Here is an 18,045-nt window from a genome sequence, read left to right as displayed (position 1 = left end):
GAGTAAGAGTTGCCAGAGACTTGGAAGGAGGAAGTGGAGCAGCACCCATGTTTATGTTCAGAGGTCAGTACAGTGTCACTAATCTTCTGACTTATTTTGTCATTCAGGTCTGCAGCTCCTCCAGCTCTTGCAAGATTTCCTTTCAGCTTCATTACATTTTGAGCTAGTGTATGTGCAGCTCTGTAGTAAAGGGAATTAACTTTTTCTGCAAGTCAAGTGAATCATCAACGTTGAAGGTTTAAAGGCAGTGAGAGATATACTAGGGCTCCAATTTGTCCTTACTCTTCCCCTTTTCAAAAACAGGTAAATACATGGACTAAATAATCTATAAGCGTTAATTAATTATAGAGGCATAATAAATTCTATATTTTAATTGGTGCATTAGGCAAGGGCAAACCTAAACATTGTACTTTATTAGATAGGATTACTAATAATTCCTTTAATATCCCTTCCCTTCCTCTCCCTCTCCATCAACCATCTATCCAGTAATATTGCTGCGTTGGAGGATATATACATAGTCTCCCTTTGACTAAGTACTACCTGACTGCTCTCCAAAGTAACTCTACCTGCTCTGTTCTTCACCAGCAGTGCATGAAGATTCCTGTATTGCCACATCCTTACCAACACTTTGCATTATTCTTCTTTCTAATTTTTGTAAGTCTTAAGTAAGAATATGAAGTTATTATTTTATTTTAGATATTATAGCTTTCTTTCAAGTTCTAAGTTCTCTCTTTTATAAAGAGCCTGCTCATATCTTTTTTCAATTTTCTTTTTTCTTTAATTTTTTTAATTAAAAAAATTTTTAATGTCTTATTTATTTCTGAGAGAGAGAGAGAGAGAAGCGTGAGCAGGGTAGGGTCAGAGAGAGAGGGACATACAGAGTCTGAAACAGGCTCCAGGCTCTGAGCTAGCTGTCAGCACAGAGCCCGATGCAGGGCTTGAACCCACGAACCGTGAGATCATGACCTGAGCCAAAGTCGGATGCTTAACCGACTGAGCTACCCAGGTGCCCCTGGGGTTGCTGTTTAACTCTTAGTGATATAAAGAAATCTTTTGTATATTCCAAATATTATTTCCTTGTGGATTTTAGATAGTAAAACAAAATATGATTTCAGGTCTGTTAATTAACATCTGTATATTAACTTCATTCATGTTGTCCTTCATGGATTAAAAAGTTTTAATAATTTAAGAAATCCATCTGGTTTTGTATTGTTTATCTTTATGTTTACTTTGCATTATTGCATTCATGTTTTACATTTTAAGAATTTCTTCCCTGCCCTCTAGGTCACAAAGATATTCATCCTCATTTTTTCCATTAACTAAGGTGTTCTTTCATTATGTATAGAGTTTAATCCATCTGAAGAACATCTTTGTAATTGTTGCTCTCTAGGAATGCTTTGTATCTCTTCATATAGTGATCCACTCCTCCCAACATCATTTAGTAAATAAGTTCTCCTTTTTCCACTGATTTGTGACACCTATTAAGTTCCCATAAACACTAGTATGTCTGTATGCACTCTATTTTACTGGCTTATTAGTCTACTTGTGTTCTAATACATTACAGATTTATCATCATGATTTCAAAGTTTGCATTGATATCTGATAGGGAAAGTTCCCTCTTCTTGATTCTCCATGTTCTTTCAAATAAATTTTAGAGTGTTCCTCAAAAATTCCAACTAGACTTATTTAAAAATGGCCAAAGGACTTACAGAGACATCTCTTCAAAAAAGATATACAAATAACAAATAAACACATGAAAAGATGCTCAATACCAACACCATCATTAGGTACATGGAAATCAAAATCACAGTGAGATATCATCTCTTACCCTTAGGATGGCTATTACCAAAACAATAAAAAATAACAAGTACTGGCAAGGATGTGGAGATTGGAACCCTTGTGCATTGCTGGTGGAAATGGTACAGTTGCTGTTAAAAACAGTATGGCAGTTCCCCCAAAACTAAAATTGGATTACCATATGACCCCGAAATTCCATTTCTGGGTACATACTTAAAAGAACTGAAAGCAGAGACTTGAAGAGACATTTATATACCTATGTTCACTGCAGGATTATTAATAACACTAAAAGGTAGAAACAACCTAAGGTGTTCACTGATGGATGAGTAGATAAGCAAAACATGGTGTATACATACAATAGAATATTATTCAGCCTTAAAGAGGAAGAAAATTCTGACACCTGATACAACACAGATAAGACACTGAGAACATTATGCTAAATGAAATAAGCCCATCACTGAAAGACAAATACTGCATGATTCTGCCTAGAGCAGTCAAATTCATAAAGACAAAAATTAGAATGGAGGTTGCCTGGAGCTGGAGAGGAGAAATAGGAGTTACTATTTAATTGGTATAGTCTCAGTCTGAGGGATGGAAAAGTTCTTGAGATGAATGGTGGAACTGTCTGCATAACAATGTGATCACATTTAATGTCACTGATCTGTACATTTAAACATGTTTAAAATGGTAAATTTTATGTTATGTATATTTTACCACAATCAAACAAAAATCCAACTAGAGTTAATTCATTCTTTGACTACTTCTGTATCTTCTGGAATGTGAAGATAACTCCAAAGCTTTTCTTATGTTTTCTTTGCCCTATTCCTGGCTCTAGCCATTTCTTCAAGGAGTCATTTCTTTCTTTCAGTAGAGACTGGTATTTAGAAACCAGGATCTGGATATTAGGTATATTCATTGTTACTGGAGTGTCTCTATGACAGGTCCTCTCAATGAACAAAGCTATGGACCACTCTCATATCCCCATCCCTCACATATATATACATTTCCACTTATATTTCAGTATCAAATGTATGTTTAAAATAATGAGTTCTTATCATTAGCTCTAATTTACTCAAAACCATAAAATTCATTCTAGCTTTCTCTTTTTCTGTATTTGAAACTTCTTCTCTACCAGTGGAAAAACCTGGCTACCATTATCTTCAATATATTTACTCATTTGCTCAGTTTTCTAAATGTAAACAGTATTCTGATTCCACTGGGCCACTAATATCATTTCGCTGAGACCCCATGTTTGCAAGTATGGGGCTCACCTTCTGCCTGGCTGTCATTAAATTACTGTCATGCAGGAGACTGCCTAATGGTGGTTGGATACTGGAGGAAGAAAGGGGAAATGGAGGGAGTATTTAAAACATTTTTTAACTTTTTAGTTGGTTTTGGCTGGTTAAAAGAAATGCTACTGATATTTTTAGATTGATCTTACATTCAGCAACCTAACTAAATCATTTCATTAATTAAAATAATTCATTCTATGTGGTGCCTTTTCTAGGCAGAGGATTATATCATCTGAAAATGACAGCTTTCTCTTTCTTTTCTAACTCTATGATCCCATTTTCTGTCCCCCCTCCTTATATTTTTTAATTGAGATATAACTGACATATAACATTGTTTTAGTTTAAGGTTTACAACATAATGATTTGGCAACATTGCTGACAGTATCTTTATCTTGCTCCAATCTTCAGAGGAACACATATGAAGTTTCTTCATTAAGTATCAGGCTTGTTGTAGGTCTTTGTTATAGAGTTTTATCAAGTATGAAAGGTTCTCTCTAATAACAGTTCCTTAAGAACTTTTTAAACAAACACACATGGGATTTACCAAATGCCTTTCCTGTACTGATTAATCATAACTTTTCTTATTTAATCTAGAAGCATAATGGTGATGAACATAAATAAACTAGGGGTGCCTGGGTGGCTCAGTTGGTTAAGGGATGGACTCTTGATTTCAGCTCAGGTCATGATCTCATAGTTCGAGAGTTTAAGCCTCGCAGTGGGCTCCATACTGACAGCGCGAGCCTGCTTAGGATTCTCTCTCTCGCCCTCTCTCTTTCTGCCCCTTCCCCACTCACATTCTCACTCTTTCTCAAAATAAATAAACTTTAAAAAATAAATAAAACAAGAAAGATATCTTGCACAGACCAAAGATGACAATGTGTTATGAAGTGAGGAGGGCTAGGATTGCTCCTAGTAAGCAATAATAAGAACAAAAGGATCCTGGGGTGCCTGGTTGGCCTGGTCAGTTAAGCGTCTGACTTCAGCTCAGGTCATTATCTCATGGTTCATGGGTTTGAGCCCTGCATCAGGCTCCACCTGATGGTGCGAAGCCTACTTGGCATTCTCTCTCTCTCTCTCTCTCTCCCTCTCCTTGCCCTTTCTAGGCTCGCTCTCTCTCTCTCAAAATAAATAAATAAAACTTAAAAGAAAGAAGGAAAGAAGGAAAGAAGGAAGAAAGGAAGGAAGGAAGGAAGGAAAGAGAAAGGAAGGAAGAAAGGAAGGAAGGAAGGAAGGAAAGAGAAAGGAAGGAAGGAAGGAAGGAAGGAAGGAAGGAAGGAAGGAAGGAAGGAAGGAAGGAATTCAGCAGTCAGAGGAACCTTGAGAGAATCTAGTCCCATTCCTCTGACAATGTAGGAATCCTTTGTCAGCTTTCCTGAAAATGACTAAACAGTATTTGATGCAATGCTCTATCCATGGGGAATATATATCTATAGAGCAATCTATTTCACTATTTTAAATGACAGCTCCAATCTACCCCTTCTCAGACTTACCAGATCAGAATCTCTGATGATGGGGCCCAGAAATGCACATTTAAACAACTTAAGAAAAAGATTTAGAATGACTACACTAAATAGTAGGACATTAATTTTTCAACTCTAGCTACCCATCAAATTTACCTGTGGAACTTTAAAAAACACAGATCTTAAGCTTCATCCTGATTCTAATGAATCAGGTGTGAACATGTGAGCTTTACATCAGTCACAGTACTGTCTACTGCAATAGTACTGACCACAGTGAACTTTTAAGTTTTAGTTTCAAGCAGAGGTCATGAAATATTAAACTATCCATCTACATTCCCTTACCAAGATATTCCTGTACATGAGACATAAAATTGAACAGGGGTTTGGCTTTGGTTGAGGATTAGATTACCAGTAATTCCTCTCTTATCCACAGGAAATATGTTCCAAACCCCCCAATAAATGCCTGAAACTGTAGATAATACCGAATCCTATATATACTATGTTTTTCTGCCTATATATACATATCTATAATAGTTTAATTTATAAGTTAGGCACTGTAAGGGATTAGCAACAATAACCAGTAATTTAAAATAACTATAACAATATACTATAATAAAAATTATGTTAATGTGGTCTCTCCCTTTCTCAAAATAGGTACTGTACTCACTCTTCTTGTGATGAGATGAGATGGCAAAATGTCTATGTGAGGAGATAAATTGAGGTGAATGACAAAGGCATTGTGACACAGTGTTAGGTTACTATTAACCTACTGACATATCGACGAATAATCAGAAAGAGGATCATCTGTTTCTGACTATGGCAGACTGACCACTGGTAACTGAAATGGGAAAGTGAGACTGCAGGTAAGGGGAAACCTACTGTATAACCAAGAAAGGGTAAAAGCTACAAACCTGTGTAGGGAAGGAAACTGTATAAAACTAAAACTCAAATTAGCTGAGGTAAGTAGCTTTAATGTAACCTACTTACATTTAATTATTCATTTAGTCATTCATCAAATTTTTATTGAGAAAACTACTTCATGTGAGAGATAATAGAAAATACAGATAAATCAAAACAGGTAGTTTCATTATTTGTAATAAGTACTATTTCAGGGTCATGTTGGATAGGATGGGGTCAGTATGAGATATAGTGGAAGCACATAAAAGTAGCTACAAATCCATAATTAATGGACTGAGGAAGCTTCCAGGGGGAAGCAACATCTACTCTGAGATTAAAGGATGAGGAGTTAGTAGGTGAAAAGGATGAATGAGGGAGTGGCAATTAGAAAGAAATAGTGTTCCAAACTAAGGCAATAAGATGTGCAAAGGCCAGAAGACTGACAGCAGTGAAAGATAAAGCTACAGAGGCAGGCAGGGCCAAGATATGATTAGAATTTACTCTGAAGGCAAAGGAGAAGGATTTTAAGTTGGGAAGTGGTAAGATCTAACCTGAATTATAGAAATATCATGTCAGTAAAGCAAGGAAATAGATATGATAGGGGGATGAGCCAGGATGGAGGGAGGGAGACCAGTTAAGTCAGCGTAGTAAGAGAGGCAAGAAATGTTGGTGACTTAAATCAGGATACTAGAATTTAAGGAGAGAGAAAAGTGAATGGAGTTAAGAGAGATTTAGGAAGTAAATTTCTAGTAATCAGATAAGAGGATAAGACTAAGAGAAAGACTAAGTCCATGTTTTTGGTTTACTGGTGCCACTTGTTGAAGTAGGAAACTCAACAGAAGACTTCATGTGCAGAAGCTCAAAATAGGGGTAAAAGATTATTTTTTCAGTTTGGAACATAACATCTGTAAGTAGCTTTGGGACATTCAAGCACAGATGGACAGTAATTAGCAGGATTTTCAGCGTTGAAACTGAAGAGGCAGATTTGGACTTGAGATACACATTTTGATGCCATAAATAAAAGATGGGAATGGGGAGGAGTAAGATTGGTTCTGAGAATCTAAGACTGGCAGAAAATCTAGAAATGGACCTAAAGATGCAAATGAACATCATCATTTGGAAGGTTGAAGGTGAGAAGCTGCATCAAAATGACTGAAAAAGAAATTCAAAAGAAGTAGAAAACCAGGGGAAATACTGTCATCAAAGATAAGGGAGGAAGGCTTTGTAAAGAGCATCATGAAATGCTACCAAGTGTCAAATAAGAACTGAACAATTTCCACTATATTTATCAGTAAGTTCCAATAGCCAAAGATTTGACCTAAATCTTCCAACTGTTAGAATAATTTCTTGAGGTGTATGAGTGGCTCAGTCAGGTCATGATCACATGGTTTGTGAGATAGAGCCCCTTGTCAGTCTGATACTATGGAGTCTGCTTGGGATTCTCTCTCTCCTTCTCTCTCTCTGCCCTGCCCATGCTCACTCACTCTCTCTCAAAATAAATAAAATAAACTTAAAAAAAAAAAAGAATTAACTTCTATGAATTCTCTCCTAAATCTGAAACTCAAAGTTGTTGACAACCATGTTAGTTCCTTAATAAGTAATTTCAAAAAGTAAAATCTTATTTCAATAATTACTGCTTCCAAATCCAAGGACAATAGTGCAAAGAACAGATACCAAAGGTGCTAAATCAGAGTAGTTCAGCAATCCTTGAATCTCAACCCCTGAACCTTCACCAAGCTCAGGAACCATAAACGTATGAAATATTGGGAAGAAAACTTTTTTCTTTTTGAAGACTCTGGCTTCATTTTATGCTACTTTGGCATTGGCCTGCATTTATTTTCAAAATGGCTTGTTTTTGTTTTTCTTGGCAAGTTTTATTGTTTCTAATTATGAAGGAAATTTTTCTTTTCTTCACCATAGTTTATGTGATAGTATTTAAAACTAATGTGAATTATTATGTCAAAAAACTGATCTATTAAAGATGTAATTGCTCTTTCTGAGCTGATTTTTCCATCCTTTATAATTATATTTATTAAAAATTGTACTTGGAAAAACATATAATCATTTACATATTGAAACACATACGAATACTTTCTATGCACCAGGTGCTGTTCTGAATATTGGCCGTACAATAATGAACAATATAAACAAGGTCTGTTTTTATTCAGTTAAGGTTGGAGTTTTTCAAAAGTAATTGTGAGTTAAAAAATGAAAATAAAGATCCACAAGTTTCCAGAATACAGGTTTCTGATCTAAACTTAAATTTAGCTATACAGCACCTATTGCCACTTACTGTGTTTTGAAAAACACAGCATCAGTGAATTAAAGGCACAGAGTGAATAAACACAAAAAACAAAAATCAAAATTTAGATTCAGAACACATCTCCTCAATTTATGAGCTCTGTGATTTGGGAAAACTATTTAATTTCTTTGGGTCTATTTCCAGAGGGTAGTAGTGATTGTGGCTAACTCAGTTTCAGAGGGAAAAGAAAGCTGAGGTTGTCTCAGTCAGGCAGAGTGACACCTGTACTCAAGAAGGAAAAGGACAGGACAATTATGGATTGTCCTCACTAGATGCTTCTCTCACAAGGGGGTGTGGGCAGTGAAGGCAGAGTTGGGAAACAATGGTGGGGAGCAGGAACTGACTTTGTTTAATGGCCCCTTTTGCTTAGGTCGTGCCCCACACAAAGTAAAGCAAAGAATAACAAAACAAAAAGAATGCGTACATGGTGAAGCTTGTTGACCAAAAGCTTCATTATAGTATGATCTGGTTGAGAAGCTTCTAATCTTAGTATCTTAAGTAAAATCTTTTTCTCTCTGGATGGTCACATTTCTCAAAGAACTGTTTTCTAATTTCTTGACTTGAGGGCAGGTTGCCAGAGTTCTGGGAGCTAAAAGGCGAAAGTCTACAGGTATTCTCAGGATTTGGCATTCACTAAACTCCCTTGTTTGCAGCTAAACAGAATTTCCCTCAGCTAGACCTAGTGTCTCCCAAGCTAGGGATGTCCTTTCTCTTAAAAATAAATACACAAACAAACAAACCTCCAATCTTCTACCAGGGTAAAGGAGAGGCAGCTGGTGTTTACACAGAATTGAAACATGATTTGGGAGGGGACTCCAACTGTATCTTTGTCCCCCCCCCCCCATCCAAGTTAGTTAACATATGGTGTAATAATGATTTCAGGAACAGAATTCAGTGATTCATACCCTACATATAACACCCAGTGTTCATCCCAACAAGTGTCCCCCTTAATGCCCCTTACTCATTTAACCCATCCCACAACTCAACACCCATCCAGCAACCCTGCTTGTTCTCTATATTTAAGAGTCTCTTAGGGTTTGTCTCCCTCTCCATTTTTATATTATTTTTGCTTCCCTTCCCTTATGTTCATCTGTTTTGTAACTTAAAATCCACAGATGAGTGAAATCATATGGTATTTGTCTTTGACGGACTTATTTCACTTAGCATAATAGACTGGTTCTATCCACATTGTCACAAATGGCAAGATTTCATTCTTTTTTTCTCTCTCAGTATATCTTTCTTTTTTTTTAATATCATTTCTAAGTATTACTTTTTTAAAAAATTTTTACAAATAGTTTACTGTCAACTTGGTTTCCATATAACACCCAGTGCTCATCCCAACAAGTGCCCTCCTCCATGCACATCTCCCCCCTCTCCCCCCCACACCCATCAGTCCTCAGTTTGTTCTCAGTATTCAAGAGTCCTTCATGGTTTGCCTCTCTCCCTCTCCCNGTGTCTGTTCACATCTTCTGCCCATTTCTTCACTGGGTTGTTTGTTTTTCAGGTGTGGAGTTTGGTGAGTTCCTTATAGAGTCTGGATATTAACCCTTTATCTGATATGTCATTTGCAACTATCTTTTCCCATTCTGTTGGTTGCCTATTAGTTTTATGGATTGTTTCCTTTGCCACGCAGAAGCTTTTAATCTAGATTTCATTCTTTTTGATTGCCAAGTAATAGTCCATTGTGTGTACATATACACATGTATATATACACACATATATATCTACCACATCTCTATTTTTTTAATTTTTTAAAATGTTTTATTTATTTCTGAGAGAGAAAAAGGGGGGGGCAGCGTGAGCAGGGGAGGGTCAGAGAGAGAAACACACACAGAATTTGAAGCAGGATCCAGGCTCTGAGCTGTCAGCACAGAGCCCAATGTGGGGCTTGAACCCATGAACCATGAGATCATAACCTGAGCTGAAGTCGGACACTTAACTGACTGAGCCACCAAGGTGTCCCAATATACCACATCTTTAAAAAAATTTTTTTTAATTTTNCTGACATGGAGTTGGAACTCACAAACTGTGAGATCATGACCTGAGCTGAAGTCGGATGCTTAACCGACTGAGTCACCCAGGCACCCCTATACCACATCTTCTTTATCCATTCAGCCATTGATAGACATTTGGGCTCTTTTCATACTTTGTCTATTGTTGGCAGTGCTGCTATTAACATTGGGGTACCTGGGCTCCTTCAAATCAGTACTCCTGTATCCTTTGGATAAATAACTAGTAGTGCAGTTGCTGGATTGTAGGGTAGTTCTATTTTTAATTTTTTGAGGAAGTTCCATAGTGTTTTCCAGAGTGGCTGAACCAGTTGGCATTCCCACCAGAAGTGTAAAATGATTCCTCTTTCTCCGCATTCTCGCCAACATCTGTTGTTGCCTGAGTTATTAATTTTAGCCATTTTGTTAGGTATAAGGTGGTAGCTCACTGTGGTTTCAATCTGTAAATACAAATCAAATGATGATGAGTGATGTTGAGTATCTTTTCATGGGTCTATTAGCCATCTGGATGTCTTTGGAAAAATGTTCATATCTTTTGCCCATTTCTTCACTGGATTATTTGTTTTTTGGGTGTTGAGTTTGATAAGTTCTTTATAGATTTTGGATACTAACCCTTTATCTGTCATTTGCAAATATCTTCTCCCATTCTGTCATTTGTCTTTTAATTTTGATGATTGTTTTCTTTGCTGTGTTTAAGCTTTTTTTTTTTTTTTAATCTTGATGAGGTCCCAATAGTTCATTTTTGCTTTTGTTTCCCTTGCCTCCAGAGACATGTCAAGTAAGAAGTTGCTGCGGCTGAGGTCGAAGAGGTTGTTGCTTGTTTTCTTCTTGAGGATTCTGATGGCTTCCTGTCTTACATTTAGTCTTTTACCCATTTTGAGTTTATCTTTGTGTACAGTGTAACAAAGTGGTCCAGGTTCATTCTTCTGCATGTCACTGTCCAGTTTTCTCAACACCACTTGCTGAAGAGACTGTCTTTTTTCCATTGGATATTCTTTCCTGCTTTGTCAAAGATGGCCATATGTTTGTGGGCCCATTTCTGGGTTCTCTATTCTGTTCCACTGATCTATTTGTCTGTTTTTGTGCCATACTGTCTTGATGTTTGCAGCTTTGTAATACAGCTTGAAGGTATGGAATTACGATGCCTCCAGGTTTGGTTTTCCTTTTCAGGACTGCTTTGGGTATTCAGGGCCTTTTCTGGTTCCATACAAATTTTAGGATTGTTTGTTCTAGCTCTGTGAAGAATGGTGGTGTTATTTTGATAGGGATTGTGGCAATCCAACTGTATCTTAAGGAGTTCCTTTTTAAATGTTTCTTTTGAGAGAGCGTGTGTACACACAAGAAGGGGAGGGGCAGAGAGAGGGAGAGTATGAATCCTAGGCAAGCTCCATGCTCAGTGCAGGGCCTGCCACAGGGCTTGATCCTATGACTGTGAGATCATGACCTGAGCCAAAATTACAAGAGTAGGACACTCAACCAACTGAGCCACCCAGACACTCCTTAAGGAAACTTCCAATCAATCCTCTTTTAAATGTTTTAGCCCACCTTAACTTCCTATTTTCAGAAATTACTTGATGTCCCCAATCCTGAGCCTTTTGCAGAACTGCAAATTTGGCTGCTTCAGGCTTTTACAACTGTCAGTTAGGAAAAGGCTGTCTTGAGTCTGCTAAATAAAGTCATTAATTCATCAACTTTCCAATTTCCAAAATGTTGTTCTTGTTTACTCTCCTGTTTTGCCTGTGGGTTTCTGCATTAAAAAAAATCCTTTACTTCTGTTTTGCTGGGGTTTTGGGTAGTGGCTGAGGTTAAATGTACGTATTCAATCAGTTCACTTTAACCAGAAGTTACTCTATCTACTTCTCTCATCTCCTACCACCTTTCTAACCTACGTTTGACAGCACAGAAATATTTTTCAATTTTTAAAAACATAGGCCTTTTCTATACGTTTTTTTCTACTAGAAATATTCTCTATCTGGAATATTCTCTCTTTCAATCCTTGTCTGACAAATGCCTTCTGTGACCACATTCTTCCCACTCAAAATCCAGTAATCCCCTAATAGCGTTCATAGTACTTTTTCACACATCTCTATCAGCACATATCCCACTACATTGTATATTTATTTGTGTTTCCTTCTAGATTGTGAACTCCTTAAGAATCAGGACTACATCTTAATCACCTCTGTATGAAGTATATACTTCAGTATCTAGTACAGAGACTACTACACAGTAGAAATCAGTAAATGGAAGGAGAAAGGAAAAAAGTAAAATATATACCCCGGTTAAGGAAGAGGCATTCTACTGATTAATAAATTCTTTAAAATAATTTTTAATGCTTATTTATTTCTTCAGAGAGAGTGTATATGTGAGTGGGGGAGGAGCAGAGAGAGGGGGAGACACAGAATACAAAGCAGGCTCTAGGCTCCAAGCTGTCAGCACAGAGCTTGACGTGAGGCTTGAACTCACGAACTTCAAGATCATGACCTGAGCCGAAGTCAGACGCTTAAGCGACTGAGCCACGAAGGCCCCTCCTAATTAATAAATTCTTAATGTGTTAGTCTGTTCTGGGCTGTTGTAAACAAACCACATACTAAGTGGTTTATAAACAACAGAAATTTAATTCTCACAGTTCAGGAGGTTGGAAGTCCAACATCAGGGTGCCAGCACGATCAGCTGTGGGCCTTCTTTGGGGTTGTAGACTTCCTGTATCCTTATTTGGTGGAAGAGGCTAAGGGAGCCCTGTTGGCTCTTTTTAAATAAGGGTATTAATCTCATTCCTGAGATTAATCACCTCCCCAAAGCCCCACCTCCTAATACTATCACCTTAGAGGTTAAGTTTCCACCATAGGAATCTGGGAGAACACATTCAGACCATACCACTTAATAAAATGTCCAAATTTGCTACTTCATACATTTAAGGATAGTGTACGAGTGTCCTTAAAAATTTCTAGATTGCCCTTTTGGCCTCTGGCCATAGTAATGAGAGGAGCTGCTACCATGTCCACCCACCTACAATGGATGGTGGTGGGGAACTGCTCCAGCTTCCTGATCAAGAGAAACAAGCAAACATATGGCACCAAGCCCAGTAACCTGAAGGCTTCCAACTCCTAACAACAACTGACTGATTCACTACAAGAGTGTGGGCATGGAGCTGGTGGCCAAAGGTAAAGGTGTAGTGGTGGTCACAAAGTGGAGATCAGGCCAGTGAAAACCACCACCTCCTGTGTATGGACTACCATCAACAAGAGTGCTCTGGCCATCCTCAGCAGCATCAGGCACATGATCCACAAGAACAAGTACTGCCCAGATCTGTACACGGATGCCATTTGCAGAGCCAGTGCCATCCTGCACAGCCAGGAGCCTGTGATGGTGAAGAGGACACAAGCATACTTCTCCATGAGCTCCTGAGCACCTGCCCCAGCCCCTTTCCCCTGCCTCCAAACCAATACAGATGTCAACTATTTTAAAAAAGAAAAATCTAGAGAGGCAAGATGGTAGAGAAGTAGGGAGCTCCATACATTTCACTCGCCCCCATCTCTCAAATGGAGAAGGCCTGAAGCCATAGGAACCCTTACAGAATCCAGGATTTTGGTAGGAAAAGGAGGCAGAGTCTGCTGAGAAAACCTTATAGTGGGAGTGTGAACTGGGGAAGATAAAAACGGCCAGGACTGGAGACATGGAGGGAAGGGAGGGGGCCCCATTTGCAAGGGAGCCACAATGAGTCTAGGGGAAAAGAAAGAGTGGTTGAAAATGCTCAAGACACTGTCCTTGTCCCTGGAGAAGAGAAAAACCTCAGCTCAGGATACAGAGGGATCCGGTTTCCTGCTGTCCAGCCGAGCCTGAGCAGGACGCATTGGTCCCAGACGATCCTGGGAGAAACTGCTCCTTGCTGGCCAGCATGACCTGGAGGGGAAGCGGAGGTGCCTGAAGCTGCGCTGCTGCACTTGTGGCTCTCGATTCCCAGTGGGGAGGGGAGAGGCTTGAAACTACTCGGAGGGACTTGGCCTGTGGGTTTATATTTTGGGGGATATCAATGGGGTGTGTGGACTAAGATCTAGAAAGGAGGCCTGGCTTGGGATATAGAGCGTGGCCTACCTTGGCTACGCCTGAAGCACAGGGAGATCAGACCCAAAAGAGTGAGTTGCAACACTTGGTTCGAAAAGGGACTGGGGCGCTGCCATTTTTCCCCCCACAACCACCAAGGCAGGGCCTCAGGGAACAGCACTCTGGACATAGTGGAGGCTAAGACCTGCCTACACCAAACCACACCTTTCCCTGCTAGAGAGCTTTTTTTTTTTTTTTTTTTACTGGAGCACAGGGCACAATCAACATGGATGCACTGCCATGATTAATTCTAGATCAATTCTTTCTCTTCAAATATATTTTCCCTTGTCTCATTCATAACCCTCCACTCTGTTGGACTGGGCATTCTGGTCACTGGTTTGCTTAAACAGTCACATTGAATCCATTCTCTAGATGTATATTCTACACCTCCACCGCTACCTTTCTATCTCTCTCTCTCTCTGAAGTAATCAGACTATACAGTTTCTCTGAGTAACATTATCTTCATTTCTTTCTCCTTGCCTCTAAACATATTCTCCTCTTTCTCTCTCTGAATTAAGCCTCTCGGTCTCTCCGCCTGGTCATTTCATTGCCAATTTCACTTCCTCCCTGCCCTGTCATTTTTCTCTTTGTATGTGCTCTTCCATCAGCACTGCATACACCTGGCTCTTTATTTGTAGCTGGGAATTCTGGTTTTATGCTTTTAGACTATCCTTTGTCTTTTGGGTTTTTTCTTTTTTCTTTTCTTTTCTCCTTTTTAATTTTTTATTTATTTTTATTATTTGTCTTCCCTCCTTCCTCTTCTTTTTGTCCCTTCCTTTTTTTCTTTTTCTTTTTTCCTTAAAGCTTGCATGTTTGTTGGAATTGTCTGTGCATTTGTATGCTTTTGTTCCCTGTGTGTTTGTCTGTTTTCTTTTCCAGGGCTACCTCAAAAAAAACAAGCCAAAGTACACATGGTGGAGAGTCTCAAATATCACTACAAGTAGGGAAATAAAATAACCAAAGTCTAACAAGAAAGACCAAGAGACACCATTCAAAGAACACTTCCAGAATGGACAGGCCCTGGACAGTCAAAGAGCCTTCTTTAATACAGCAGCAGTCACAGGTACAGAGTGCATAACAAGCTTTTAAAACTAACAAGAGGGGAGCCTGGGTGGCTTAGTTGGTTAAGCGTCCGACTTTCGCTTAGGTCATGATCTCGTGGTTCGTGGGTTCGAGCCCCGCGTCGGGCTCTGTGCTGACTGCCAGCTCAGAGCCTGGAGCCTATTTCAGAGTCTGTATCTCCCTCTCTCTCTGACCCTCCCCTGCTCACGCTGTCGCTCTCTCTCTCTCCTAGAAATAAATAAAAATATATATAAAAAAAACATTCTTCTAAAACTAACAAGAGATAGAAAGTTAACCAAAATGACGAAACAGAAAAACTCTCCTCCAAAGAAATTCCAGAAGAAATGACAGCTAAAGAACTGCTCGAAACAGATATAAGCAACATAACTGAACAAGAATTTAGAACAATAGTCATAAAATTAATTGCTGGGCTTGAAAAAGGCATGGAAGACATCAGAGAAACTATTGATACAAAGACTATGGAGCTTAAAAGTAGTTGTGATGAATTAAAAAAATGCCTTAAATGAGATGCATAATAAAATGGAGGTGTCCAATGCATGAGTTGAAGAGATAGAGAGGAGAATAGGTGAATTAGAAGGCACAATTATAGAAAAAGAGGAAGTCAAGAAAAAGAGAGATAAATTGATCCAGGAACACAAAAGAAGAGTTCGAGAGCTGAGGGATACAATCAAATGGAACAATATCCGTAACATAGGAATTCCAGAAGAGGAAGAAAAAGGCGCTGAAGGAGTCCTTGAACAAACTATAGCAGAGAACTTCCCCAATCTGGGTAAGGACACAGACATTGGAATACAAGAGGCACAGAGAAGCCCAGCCAAAGATGCCCAATAGAAGAATCTGCCCAGCAACCAAAGAAATATTATGAAAATATTATCTAGGTGTCTGGAATTCTCAGTGTTAACAAAATCTGAGGCTTAGACTTTGAAGCCTCTCCTGTTTAAAAAGGCTGGATCCTTGGTCACTTTAGAAGATACTGACAACTGCCAGCTGAAGTCACACTAAGCCCAATGTTTAGTAGCTAACTTTAATTTTTTCACAGTAAGACTTTCTCAATGAAGATCACTGATTTGCATTTTGGCACAAGTTTCTTAACTTGTCACAGACTACCACTTTGAAAAGTATCGTATGAGATGACCTTACGATCTCCTCCATGTATTTTCACCTGTACTTTTTGCATTTCCTGTTTCTCTCTGCTCCACTATGTGCAATTGTTTCACATGTATATTCCAGTTCACTATAATTCTCTCTTTCACTGTGTCTAGTCTGCTGTTTGACCTATCCATTGAGTTTTTATAGTTATGTATTTATTTTACTTTTTTTATACTCAAAAATATCAAAGTTGAAAGAATTTTATACTGAATACCTATATTTCCCCCTAGATTGAACTAGTAAGATGAACATGTTTACTAGCTGTTTTATTATTTATCCATATATCCATTAATCCATATTATTTTTAGTGTATTTCAAAGTAAATAGCAGACATTAATTATTATGAAATTGTTGGGTCACAGGATAGATATATGCTTAGTTTTATAAGAATCTCCCAGAGTTTTTTTTCTGAAGTGGTTGGACCAGTTGACATTCTCAACAATAAAGTACAATTGCAGTTATTTTAAAACACTGCCAACATTTGGCACTGTTAGTCTAATTTTAGCATATGGATGAGTTATATAGTACTATCTCATAGTGGTTTTAATTTGCATTTCTCTGATGACTAATAATATTGAGCGCTTCTTCACATGGTTATTGACTGTTCACATACCATTTTTTGAAGTATCTGTTCAAATTGCCCATTTTTAAAAATTGATTTGGCTTCTTCTTAAGTTGTAGGAGTTCTTTATATAACACAACACCAGTTCTTTGCCACATATATATTTTGGGAATATTTTTCCCAGTTTTGCCTATTCATTTTCATAATGGTACCTTTTGATGAGCGTAAGTTTTAATTTTAATAAAGTATAATGATCATTTTTTTCCTTTATGGTTATCACTTTCTGTGAGTGAAGAAATTGTTGCCCACTCCCAAGTTATAAGACTGTTCCATGTTTTCCCCTAAAAGCTTTATGGTTTCATATTTGATGTTTGGGTCTATGCTCTACCTCAAAGTTATCCTTGTATACAATGTCAGGTAGAAGTTAATATTCACTTTTTTCCATATGAATATTCAGTTATTCCAATACTATTTGTGGAAAAAGATATCCTCTTCCTATTGGATTGCTTTGGTGTTTTTGTTAAAAATCCCATAAATGTGAGTCTGTTTCACGGTACTCTTTTCCACTGATCTATTTTTTGATGCTTAGGTCAGTACCATACTGTCCTGATTATGGTAGGCTGATAATAAGTCTTAAAATCAGGTAGTATAAGTCATCCAGTGTTGCTCTTTTTCAAGATTGCTTTGGCCATTCTAAGTCCTCTGCATTCCCATATAAATTTTAGAGTCCACTGTCAATCTCTAGAGAGAAGTGTTGCAATATTTATTTGGATTTAATTTGACCTATAGAGTGGATTTGCTGGGAACAGACGTCTTAACAATACTGAATTTTCCACATCCTCTGAATTTTTACTTTCAGTAATTACATAAACTCACCTGGCCATTTTTGTTTCCCTAGTTATTGGTTTATTTTGTAGTCAGTCTCTAAATATTTTAGTTATATATTCGACTTGGATAATTCAAAATACAGTATTTGAGTATAAAATCTGCTATTGGTTGTTTTTGTTGACTCTAATTCATACTGGCTCATTTCCTTGGTATTTGGTCATTTTAAAATGGTGAGTTCATATTTTATAGCATTTAACCTGTGGAAAACCTGACTGTCTAAATTGGGGCTGCATTATTCCAAAAGGATTTATAATTGATTCTTCTGGAGGTGCGAGTGAGGGGCATGTTACTGATTAGGGATTATTCTTCTTTTAGTGTCCTAGCCTAATGCAAAACTCTCAGGTTCAAACAATTCTCCTTACAGAGGCCAATACTTAATTGTGCTTACAAATTAGTTTTCCCTATTTGTTCTTTTCTTGAAAACAGAAGAAGGGCCTATTGGGAATTTCCTTTTCTTCTTAGAAAAAAAACAATGTACCAAAATCAGGTGGGTATTTTTATTTTA

General features: G+C 38.0%; 1 protein-coding gene and 1 pseudogene across 2 annotated transcripts in view; one reads left to right on the top strand and one right to left on the bottom strand.

Annotated features, from left to right (window-relative positions):
* SBF2 (SET binding factor 2) overlaps window positions 1–18,045 on the bottom strand; it is a 499,779-nt gene that overhangs the window by 176,200 nt on the left and 305,534 nt on the right. The window lies entirely within an intron of this gene.
* LOC144235603 (large ribosomal subunit protein eL28 pseudogene) lies at window positions 12,752–13,162 on the top strand (annotated as a pseudogene).

The sequence above is a fragment of the Crocuta crocuta genome, unplaced genomic scaffold (assembly GCF_008692635.1).
Source record: "Crocuta crocuta isolate KB4526 unplaced genomic scaffold, BGI_CrCroc_1.0 scaffold255, whole genome shotgun sequence".
In the NCBI taxonomy this organism is placed as follows: domain Eukaryota; kingdom Metazoa; phylum Chordata; class Mammalia; order Carnivora; family Hyaenidae; genus Crocuta; species Crocuta crocuta.
Note: the sequence above shows the minus strand (reverse complement) of the source record. Positions and strands in the feature narration are given on the sequence as shown.